The following is a 12,335-nucleotide window of genomic DNA, read 5'->3' as shown; positions in this document are numbered from 1 at the left end:
TTTAAGATAATAGATTAGTAGATACGAGCATATAAGCTTATAATTAGGTAAGTTATGTTTAGGACAAATATAAATTCTCATGAAAGACTTTATACTTGAAACTGGTAAAAATAAGTGATGTCAAACAACCTGATAGGAGACGAGTTGGTCGAATATAAGTTCCTTAATACTCTGAACGTTTGTCCTTTTGTTTTTTCTTTTATCTTTCAAGTTTTACATGTATACAAGGGTTCTCATTGGTGGTTATTGCCCAAGTTTCAGCTCGAGTGGGAAAGGGAATGTGGGTGTGCAATATGAGGCCGACAATCAAGGGCCAACAAGCAAAGTGTCTATTATGTTTGTTGTTTTTAATGTTTTGCGTCTAAAGTGGGATGTAAGAGCTAGTAGAGCTCATATTAAAAGTTTCAGATGTGAAAAGTCTTAAACGACCTCGAAACTTTCATAGTTTGTAAAGTGACGAAGCTACGTTGGGGCCAAGGGGGCCTGGGCCCTGTCAAAAACCAAAAGATCTCTGTATCAGTAATATACCTGACGAATCTCTATTATATAAAGGAACAGCCGAGGTCTTTTTGGTAAAATAACTTTTCGTGTCCCCTTTTGAAAAGTCCGTTATACCCTCACATATCTCTCCTTCTGTTTCGTTGTTTATGCACTCTCTTCAGTCTTCCCCCTCTCACTTTTCTCTCTCCTCCCTTTTCCCTCACTGACCCATTCCTAGGGTTAGACATTCTCGTCGTCTCCTGCGATTTCTCCCCTCCATCTCTCCCGCAACTGCGATTGACTCGGGTGTTGCTTCCTCATACTCAAACTCCATATCGTCGTAGGTTTCAAGCTCTACCAATTCGCCTTCAATGGCGAAGAATAGAGGAAATGGGGTTTCTGGGAGGTCGTTTTCGTCGATTTCAATGGCGTCGTCGGAGATTGTGGTCTCAGGTACTAATTCTATATCGAAATTTAAGACCTGGTTTTCCATTTGAAATTTTAAGTGTGAAATTTAGGGATTTAATTTGATTTTAGGGTTTTCCGCCAGGTTAATTTGATTTTAGGGTTTTCCGCCAGGTTAATTAATTAGTTTATTTATTGTTTGATTTTAGGGTTTACATAATTTTTCGGCGGATTAATTAGTGATTTGGGTTTGTAAAACTGCAGACTGTTGCTATGAATTTTATAATGAAGCATGGGAAGGGTGATTAAGATCTTCACAATCTTAGGAAGGAGATTGAGGTAATATTTGCAGATTTTTGATTAATTTTTATTCTAAAAACGGTAATTGGTTTCATACATGGGAAGTTTGGACTTTGAAATTCAAATTATCAGTTGCAATTATAGTTGAATTTTCTTAATTAGTGTACTTCTGAATCGTGTAATGTACTTGATGATTGGTGCTGAAAATGGAATGAAGGTTTGTGGGTTTGTTGAAACTGTACAGCTTAAACTGGGTTTTATTTAAACCTGGGTTCTGTGATTAATCCACCTGAAAATCAAGTAAATGCCTGTAAATGCCTGAAAATCAAGTAATTATCTCTTATTTTTAATTTTCTGGGTTTTATTTCAGTTTTAGGGTTTTAATTCCAATTTCAATTTTAATTTTTTATTTCAGTAATTGGAAGCAGGGGAATAAAATAAAACGAGTTCTTATACTCCAATTGATTCAATTGATTTAATTCCTCTTCCTGCTAATTCCTGTGAAGACTGACTCCTCTTTCTGATCTGAATTGGCTAATGGACTCCTCTTACTGGACTTTGAGCTAATTCCAATTTATTCTGAAATAACATCCACAAAGTTCAGTTTTAGGGTTTTTATTCTAATATCATAATTTGTTGATTTCTGCTCAGTTTCTTAATAAAGAGCTTCCTATTCGAATTGCGCGCAAGCTATTGAACTTGATAATGCGTTATTGAATTCGGGTGAGATTTCAACAATTTTTATTAAATTTTCATTTTTTTTGAATTGATTTTGGAGATTTTGTTTATTAGATGTGTTTTTCCTATTTTTGTTTGAATTTCTTAACAGGCTCTTCAATAATCAAATCGTGGGCCTTACATCGCTTCCCACCGTCGGCCTTCCATCGCTTCCCATGGATCTCTGCCGGAAATGGTGCAGCAACCCAGATCGTTTTTTCACTTTGAATAACTTTCTTACTTAGATCTTTTAACTAATTGTTGTTGTTTGTTGATTGTTGTTTGTTGATTGTTGTTTGTTGATTTTGCATTCATATAGGTTGAAAAATTGAGAAATAGAAAAATGGGAAGGGGAAAGATCTCGATCGAGAGGATTGACAACTTGACAAGCAGGCAGTAACCTTTACTAAAGAGGATTGACAATTTAAAGATTGTGTTTCTTGAGTTTTTTCATTGGTTTTTGTTTTATTTCGTTAAAGAATGGTTTTTGTGAAGTGTATCTTAATACAGTTCACATTTTTATGAACTTTATTGGACTTAAAAATCTAATTAATGACTCTCTCCACATTAAAAATGACAGTTATTTTATTGGGTAGAGTTAGATCTTGGGGTTTTCTCTTTGAATGCTAATGAGTAGTTTGACTTCAGTTGTGTTTGGGATAGTTAGAACCCTTAGAAGTAGTTATGTCGGTGTTGGCCACGGAATATTATGCATTTAGATATCTTATTGTCTAGCCGTAATGACTTCAAATAACTTCTCTCTTCGCTAGAGGGGATTTTGTTATTAGTCCAATTTATTTTTCAAAGGCTCTGAGCTATCCATTTTCTCTTGATTGATGTACTTTGCGAATTATAATCATAGTATATGTATGCATATCTTTCGGTTGAAATAACCAGAATTTGTGCAAGAAAAAGATTTTTTGCAGGATATTGAGAAGGAGAAGAAGAGAAGCAAGAACACTGATAGTATGAAAGAAGATGAAAGTGAAGAGGTGTCTGAGATCAAGGCATCAGACTTTGAAGAGTCGATGAAGTATGCACGAAGAAGTGTCAGCGATGCAGACATTAGGAAATACAAGTCGTTTACACAAACGTTGCAGCAGTCTCGCGTGTTTGGTACTGAATCCCGTTTTGACACAAATCAGAGTGCAACTGTTGCTAATGCTACTACCTCTGCTGAAGCCACTAATGATTTATATGATTAGAAGTTCGTTGCACATGAATGTTAATACGAAGTAATATAGTCGTAAATTGTAGAGGTAGAATTTAAGGTTTTATTCATGTCGGTTTTAATCTTATTTGATGAAACTCAATTTATTTCACAATGAATATTCTTTATCTTCAATTGTAATACCTCATTTATTGGATCAAAAATAGCTAATTTGTCTAATTGTTTTACTAAAAACGATTATTTTTAAGTTTTAATTCCAAAACTAGCTATAATTTTCACTTACATTTGTAAGCCCTGTTGAACCAATCTGTTCTTTTTATTTAATTTGGTTAGGGTGAATTGGCCTGGAGTTTTCATTAAAATAGACAAGTTCAGCTTCTTATAATCAAGTTTTTGTGAGCATATACTCGGTATATATTACTGTAGTTTATCACACCATAATGGCTAATAAGGGAAAGATTGACTTTTTGTGTGTATCACACCATAATGGCTAATAAGGGAAAGATTGACTCTTTGTGTGGTAGGAGCTAATAATGGCTACATTGACAAGCCTTTATTATATAATGAAACGCTTGAGCGGCGTAAATAATGATTACCTATTTTACCCTTATTAAGTTAAAAAACACAAAAACATTTTATATTACAATGTAATTAATTTAAAAGAGATTTACTAAAACCATCAAATATTATAACTAAGAAAAAATAAAAGAAAAAAAATAATTAACCAAATAAATATTTTTGTACGTGCGTTTTAAATATAAGCACGCATCGCGTGCATAGAAAACTAGTAAATACATAAACTTTGCAGTTGGCACAGTGGTATAGTCAGTTTTGACATAGCCTCATAAGTCCGTGATCGACGATTCTTCTTATAGTTTGGATTTGTCTTCTGCTTTTTTTTTATACCTCATTCTTTTTCCCCTTTTCCATTTATTCTTTTATAGTCCACTTTGTATTTGTCAATTCATCCTGTGTCTATCATTTGCATTTTTGATTTGTTTAGTTTAATCTTTTCTTGTTTTTTCTAATATTTTTTTGTTACTTGTAGTTTGTTTGACAATTTTTTCTTTAAATGTCAATTGTAAAATTATACGGAGGTAGATAAAACTTAAAAATATTATACATAAACGGCTCCCGTTGAGAAAGTGTTCTGCCTTCGTCTGGTTGTTGTTATAGGTTTTTAATTTCTTTTCGTTAATGTAGGTTCAAGCCGATGTAAAAAAAAAAACAAAAAAGAGAAACTTTGTAGAAATTGCGCTCGCATGCAATTTGGATTATCTATAGAGAAAAATTTAGTTACGGATTCCATTTGTAAACATTTATATGCTCTAATTAATTTAGTTAAGAATTCCATTCGTAAACATTTATATGATCTAATAAATTTGTTTTAAGTCACTAGGTTTATTGATAAATTTGTAGAACAGCTTTTTCTATAATCATCTACAAGTACTTACCAATGAGGTATTGGTCTAATGGTGATAACTGAGAGCATGTCTACAATAAGTTCAGGTTTGAATGCCCATATTCCAATTTGTAATGTTTTTTTTTTTTTTGAGGGAAAAATTAAGCTAGTATATTAATTTAAGGACAAAGTGTCCATCAATACATACGGAGAGATTTCAGTAGGACAATGATTTTCCCATACTTGTTCGACTCCAAATGGAACTAGCTTAGCAAGGTGATGAGCGACACAATTGCCATCCCTTTTAACATGAGTCCCATTAACAGACTTGAAACAACTACACAAATCCAAAATATCTCTCAACACTCCATCAAGACCAGATAGGTGTAGAAGATATACGTAGTATATCTTAGTCAATATTATAGTTATTGTAATCCCTAATATTACTCCTTGCATTTAGGTTATTTGTCAATGTAAATCCCTAATTGTTAGTCAAAGAATATCTCTAATTCCTAGGATTAAGCTAGGTTAGTTGTTACTATTATAGCTATATAATGTAATTCATACAATGCAATATACTCAAGCTTTCTCATAACTCTATCATGGTATCATGAGCTATAGATCCATTTTTTTTTTTGCTTCCGCTATCCACCTCCTTTCTCAAGACTCTCATCTTTTCATGGCGACACCATCAATCACCATTGTCGACAACGACAAATTAATGATGGTGACCATAATAGTTCCCTCTCCATGTCTATCAAACATCATTTCTACCCTATTCTTCTTCCTAATGACATGAAAATGGAAACCCTCTATATGCAACCTCCCTCCTCTCTTCCCTCTCTTCAATAGAGAAAGCTTCAAAACTCCATCTTAACTTTTCGGCATCACCCCGTAGTTAGACTACCAAGAGCATTGCCGAACGTAAATCTCCTTCATCCAACCCCTAGGGAATACCTCCTTTGTGGCAATGAAAGTATGAAACCCTACCCCTCCTCATTCTTATGGAATATGGAGAAACATAAACTCGTACCCTAACCTTTTACCCTCTCCTTCATTGATGGTAATTGGTAATGGAACTTTCTATGAAAAATTTAAATATGCATCAACACTCCCTTCATTCCCCTCTTTATTTTTAAAATTATCTTTCTCTCAAAAAAAAAAAAAAAAAAAAAGAAAAGAGCAGTTGATGATTTTGTTTCGCACATCTCTTTCTCATGTAGCAAATTTGGTGGCTTTCTTTGTTCTCACCCAACAAGCCAAAACCCCAACATCCTGGAGCACGCTCTACTCTTCATATTTTTGGTCGCTCAACCTCACGTTGGAGCTCCGACAACTTCTCCTATGGTGAAACCGTGCAACCCACATCTTCGGTGTTCGCTACCTCCTCTACTTCGATCTGTTCAAGACTGGTCTCTCGTCCCGGTCGTCCGTCTTGCGGGGGCGTGTAGAAGATATACGTAGTATATCTTAGTCAATATTATAGTTATTGTAATCCCTAATATTACTCCTTGCATTTAGGTTATTTGTCAATGTAAATCCCTAATTGTTAGTCAAAGAATATCTCTAATTCCTAGGATTAAGCTAGATTAGTTGTTACTATTATAGCTATATAATGTAATTCATACAATGCAATATACTCAAGCTTTCTCATAACTCTATCAATAGGTAGATTACACCTTTCGAAAGCCTAGTAATCAATGATTGCAATCGGTCTCCAAAATAACATCATCAAATTCATACTTTCTTCCCAACTTTGCTGCTAGTACAAGAGCCTTCGCCTCCGCTATTTCCGGTGGCCAAAATGCTTTAGTTTTTCTAGTAGCTGCAAACATGACCTTCCCCTCATGATTCCTAGCCACAATGCCAAGACCCACCCATCCTCTCTCAATTAGTGAAGCATCCGCATTAATTTTGATCACACCTTCAAGTGGAGCTTGCCAAGAACATGGACTAGCTGTCCTCCTCAGACCCATAGGCTTATAAATTACGAGCAGCATATTTGCCTTGTTCCTCTGCGAGCCTGTTGACCCTCTCTATAAGCACTGCGTTTGGTGTTATTTTGTTCTCAAATATTTTTCTGGTTACGATCACCCCAAATACACCAAGCTAAAATTGCTCCCTTTTGCCTTGTTTTTGAGTCTAAGGTCTTCCAACTCTCAACAAAATCACACATATATTGTACTGGCACCATTCCAATCAGTCATCCCGATGCACCCACACTCTTCCCAAAAGTCCTTCACCCGCACACATTTGAAGAGTACGTGTCCAAACGTTTCATCCTCTTTACACCATGGACTTAGACTCGTCAATTAAGTGACGCTGCTTCAATAACTCACGGACCGGTAGTGTACCTGTACAAAGCTTCCACATGAATTGTCTAACTTTTGGGCTAACATCCATCCTCCAAATGTCCACAAAGGCCTGATGAAAAGTGTCCAAATTACAACCTTTTCCTAACATATAGGAGGTCTTCACTGAGTATTCTCCATCATTGGAATATGCCCACGTAATCTCGTCAGCTTGGTCATGCAGGCTCAAGGGGATGGCTAAAATACATTCAGCATCTCTCACACCAAATTGTTCCTCTATCACCTCCACCTTCCACTCGTGTGATCTATGATCAATCAGGTCACTAACATTTATCAAATCATCCACTTTTTCACTCAACACAAACCTACCATTCTCATCTGTCAACCAAGGTGCACTCCAAATATTTATGTTTACTCCATTTCCTACCCTCCAAATCATGCCCTCCTTAATTAATGACTTTGAGCTCCAGATACTTTTCCAGGGAAAGCTACAATTATATCCGAGTGAGGCTTCAAGGAAAGAGCAATTGGGGTAGTACTTAGCCTTCATTACTCTACCGAATAAAGTCTCGGGTGCACGAACAAGTCTCCAAGCTTGGCGCCCAAGAAGGGCGTCATTAAACACAGACAAGTCTTTAAAGCCCATACCCCCCCCAAACATTTTGGGATACATAGAGTATCCCAACTTTTCCAATGCATCTTCCGTTGTGAACCTTTCTGGCCCCACCAAAACCTCGCCATCGCCGAGTGTATGCTCTGAATAATTGAGACCGGTAGCTTATACACTCCCATGAGATAGGTCGGTATTGCCTGTATTACTGATTTTAGGAGTACTTATTTTCCCGCACGAGAGAGAAATTTCTCCTTCCACCCTTGTAGTTTTTTCCATATCCTGTCTAACAAAGCACCAAACACAGCCGTTTTCGATCTTCCCACAATCGTTGGGATGCCTATATATTTCTCATGCCTGTCAACTTGCCGCATATTCAAAACCGTCATCAGCTCTTCTCTTCGCTCCACACTAACCCCTTTACTAAATGAGACCTCCGACTTTTCATAATTAATTTTCTGTCCGGATGCTACTTCATACTGGTTGAGAATATCAACTACAACTGAGCATTCTTGTCGGTTGGCCCTCTTAAAGAGTAGGTTGTCATCTGCAAATAAAAGATGTGAGATTTCCGGTCCACTCCTACTAGCCTTAGCCCCGTGTAACTTCTTTTCTTGCACTTTATTCTGTAGCGTCCTAGAAAAAGCATCAGCTACAAGAATAAAAAGATATGGGGATAGAGGATCTCCCTGTCGGTGTCACAGAACCACAAACACCTCCATTCAGGACAAAAGAGTATGATACAGTTGAAACACACTCCATTACTAGGTTCACCCAACGACCGTCAAAACCCATTGTAAGTAATAATTTCCTCAGAAAGCCCCATTCGACTCTGTCATGAGCCTTACTCATATCAAGCTTCGTAGAAATTAGGCCCCTTCGACATCGGCTCCTCTTCTTCATAGTATGGAAAATTTCCATTGTTATAAGTGCATTATCTGTAATCAGTCTTCCCGGAACCAACGCACTTTGATTATCTGTCACAACCTCGGGGAGCAAATTTTTAAGTCTCATCACAATCGACTTCGATACCATCTTTTAGAGGACATTACAAAGAGCAATAGGTCTAAATTCTGCCGTAGAAGTAGGAGACTTAACTTTCGGGATCAATACAATGTTAGTCTTATTTACACAGCTAGGAGATGTGATACCGTGTAGAATATTACTAACAAACTCCGTGACATCATCACCTACAATATGCCAGAATCGCTGATAAAAATTAGCGTGCATACCATCTGGACCCGGAGCTTTACAGGGATGCATTTGTTGCAGGGCTGCAAAAATCTCATCCTTCGAGAATGGTAATAAGAGATCCGTATTAATCTCAGGAGAAATGAATGAGTTAACACATTTTAATACCTCCTGCATATCAATATGTAATGGGTTAGTTGAGGAAAATAAATTATCATAATAATGTGAAATAATTCGTACAATATCATCCTCCTCCGTTCGCAACACTCCCATCTCATCAAGTAATCCCTTAATATGGTTACGTCTCTTCCTTTGTGAAGCTTTATGGTGGAAGTATTTTGTGTTCCTATCTCCGTCCCGAACCTCCGACACTCGTGATCTTATGTACCAGTAAGCCTCATATTTATCATTTAAATCATCAAGTTTTTTTCTCTAACCTGGCACACTCTTCACAACTGCTCGCCGAAATAGGTTGTTGTTGGGCTTTATGTAGAGCCCTCTCTGCCTCCGTAATCTGCTTGCCCAACTTGTTAAACTTCTCCCCGCTCCACCAAGCTAGGCCTCGGCCTACAGCAGCTATTCTCTCTAGTGTTATTGCCCCCTCCGACATCTCCCAAGCCTCTTTCACAGCGAGCTTACAACTCTCATCCAACAACCAACTTGTTTCAAACTTAAAAAAGAGTTTGCTTGTAGTTAGAGGAGAGAGAGACGTGTGAAATAGATGAGAGAGAATTGTAAGTGGAGGAATCTTGTGATTAACAGTACCAATGTTTTCATTTTTCTTTTTCCTTTTTTTTCAATTGAAAGAAATATGCATAATAAATGAAAGTAGTGTTTCCTTTCCATTCCTTTACTAATCATTCCAAACAAAAAGAAAGGGAATGTATTATAATTGTTTCCATTCCATTATAATACCAAACAATCATTTAAGGTAACATTTTTTATTACCATTTCCCCTTCTTATCAAAATCCTTTCCATTTCATTTCCAGTGATCTTACCAAACACTCCCTAAGTTCTTATAATAACGAATTAACTCACCACCAAATTTCTATAGTACTCCGAAATACTCAATATTTTAACAAATTTAACTCAAAGTCACAAATTTCGACATGTAACGGTTAAAGACTTAAAAAAGCCCGAAAGGAGTACGTACTATGTTTAGAACCACAAGCTTAATTAATTTTTTTATCCATAATTTACATGTATCAATTATCGATGAAATAACATATAGGATGACAAAGAATGTGAGTCACATTTATGTCATTTAACCTTTTTCCAAAAGTAGATAACTCTAATTTCAACATCAAAACACACTTGATCTTGCAACTTGTATCACTAGGTGGGGTTAACATAGGAGGTTTGTGGAGCCCTTGGATCTTCCTTTAGCTTTGATGATCACGTGATTTCTGTAGTGGGAAAAGTATGTTTACACAAGAAGAAGCAGCCAATCAGAAGAAAGACGAGTGAAGGATAGTAATTAGTAAATGATGATTGAATGGGTTTTAAACTTAATGTTGGGGTTTGTTGAAACCGTGAAACTAACTCAAACTCTTGCTTAACACAAATCTAATCAATTAACAATATAATGGTGGATAAAGGATACCCCCACACTTCACTTGTGAATTCACAGCTGCCTTCAATTCCATTCTATTCGATCATCATTTTACAACTGTCTGCCTTAATTTTGAGGATTTGCTAGGACTTTAGGAGGTGCCAAATGTTGATCATAAGGTTGTAAACACTACAAGAAATTGTACTATTAACTACAGGAAATCCCGTTGTTAATTAAGGCTAATAATTGTTGATTAATGACGGGATTTCCTGTCGCGAACTCGTCATAAAAGGGGGTCGTCATTAATGAAAAATCTTATCATTAACCCGTCGTAAAAGACATTTACGACGGTTGTTCCCGTCTTTATTTGGTTGTCAGCCCCGTCGCAAAAGACTTTTATGACGGGATTTTTGACCCGTCGTAATTAGGTTGTTATTAAAGAGACAAATTCTTGTAATGAAGCCGTAGGGATGACTATCTAATGGTTATCCTTTTATTAATTGATAGGTGGTTATTAAATGGGTGAAAAGCGGGTGACAAATCATATTGTATTCAGGTGATGTAACTTTTTTTATAATATTATATTTATTAGATCCAAATATTGAGGATGGCCGGTGGATGGCGGATGGATGATGCAGGTGATGGGTTAAGCGGGTGAGTTGTGAAGCTGAAAGGAAATGAATGGAATGAGTTGGAATCCGAACCTGATCTAATGGCGAAGGCATTCCTAAATTTGGTCATGTTTACAATCCATGTGAGTGGAGGTGGGGAAGAGCCAAACGGGCCGAACCATTAGGCTTTTTTTGGATCTCTAAGGCTGAACCATTAGCCAAATTTTCAAAATGGTATCCATGGGCCATGGCGTGCATGGCCCCATTACCCATCAGTGTGACTCTCTTGCCATATCGGGCTTATGATGGGATCATGTTTTGTTGGGCCCACTTTATGTTGGCCTGGGCCATGCCCATGCACAACTCTAGTTATTCACTTATAATAAGTAACAAAAATACTTATCATTGGCTAAAATAGTGAAATATAGCCAGAACTAACTTGGGAAAATGGATAGTAAATCAATATAGAAAATCAATATACTACTCCGTAATACTACGTTGGTTCATGATGAGTTGTTCGAAAATAGTATAGCATTGGAAGAAGCTAATTGACTGCAAAATTGCAATTAATAAAGTGGTAGTTCTGGCCCGGCCCTAGACGGAAATTTGGTTGTATTGGTGTCTGCAACACACAACATATAACACATTCACTAGTGCCTTATGACTCATTTGCTTTAACCAACTCGATCATTCAATTCTCTGGTGCAGACAAATTATTCAAGTGGCAACTGGCAACTGGCAACTGGTAAAGCATAAACTTACATTTGCTTGAATGCTTGGTGCTACAACCACTCTTTGCTATACTTCCTCTGTTCTCTTTTAGTTACAATTGTTAGACATAGTCTTCATTTTATATATGTAGGAGTTTTCTCTCACACGGAAAAAACATGTTTTGTTGAATACCTTTAAATAAATCTACTAGTATGTGTCCGTACTAATACACGGGATAATTTTAAAAGTATAAGCATGCTAAATCAATATAATAACTAACAATATTTATAAAAAATCAACATCACAATGGACATGAATATAATGTTTGGATGGACATAAAAACCAAAGTAAGAAACTAATCAAGAGAATAATACATTTCAAGAAAGTCATGATGGCATTTGACAAATTAAACAAAAAATGGTTATGTGGTTAATTTTAATATGCAGATGCCCTATCGTAAAATAAAGTTATTCTTCTCATCTCATTCAAATAATTGATGCAACCCACATTTCTCCAGTTTCTTCTTGTAAAACATGTAGAATAAAAGTAAACGAATCAAACGACGCTTACGTAAATATTGTTTGAAAATATCATATCAATTTCTTTTTTTTATTATGAATAAAATATTATGTAAAATAAATGAAGAGATATCTATATTATTAAAATCAACAGTGTATATTCATTGGCGGACCCGGAAATTTGAACTTGGTATGACACCTTCTCACCATCAACTATAAAACTTCAAGCAAAGTAAATTATTACCTCCATTTAGTTTATATTTGTACTTAATAATAGTTGTATTCCGTAGGTTAATACCACGTAGGTTCAAATATCTATATCGTTAGAAAATAAAATTCAATACTGGAGTCGCA

General features: G+C 36.1%; 1 long non-coding RNA gene across 3 annotated transcripts; it reads left to right on the top strand.

Moving 5' to 3' along the window:
* Nucleotides 1-225: 225 nt before the first annotated feature.
* On the top strand, nucleotides 226-3,247 carry LOC130462972 (uncharacterized). 3 transcript variants are annotated; one of them, XR_008923733.1, is made up of 3 exons: nucleotides 226-1,224; nucleotides 1,837-1,908; nucleotides 2,015-3,247. It is a non-coding gene; the product is annotated as an uncharacterized lncRNA (long non-coding RNA). The 3 variants fall into 3 exon arrangements; XR_008923734.1 differs by lacking the exon at nucleotides 226-1,224 and having other exon boundaries at nucleotides 1,638-1,908; nucleotides 2,015-2,098; nucleotides 2,222-3,247; XR_008923732.1 differs by lacking the exon at nucleotides 226-1,224 and having other exon boundaries at nucleotides 1,638-1,908.
* Nucleotides 3,248-12,335: the final 9,088 nt, after the last annotated feature.

The sequence above is a fragment of the Spinacia oleracea genome, chromosome 6 (genome assembly GCF_020520425.1).
Source record: "Spinacia oleracea cultivar Varoflay chromosome 6, BTI_SOV_V1, whole genome shotgun sequence".
Taxonomy (NCBI): domain Eukaryota; kingdom Viridiplantae; phylum Streptophyta; class Magnoliopsida; order Caryophyllales; family Amaranthaceae; genus Spinacia; species Spinacia oleracea.
The sequence above is the reverse complement of the archived record's forward strand: the minus strand, read 5'-3'. Positions and strand labels throughout refer to the sequence as shown.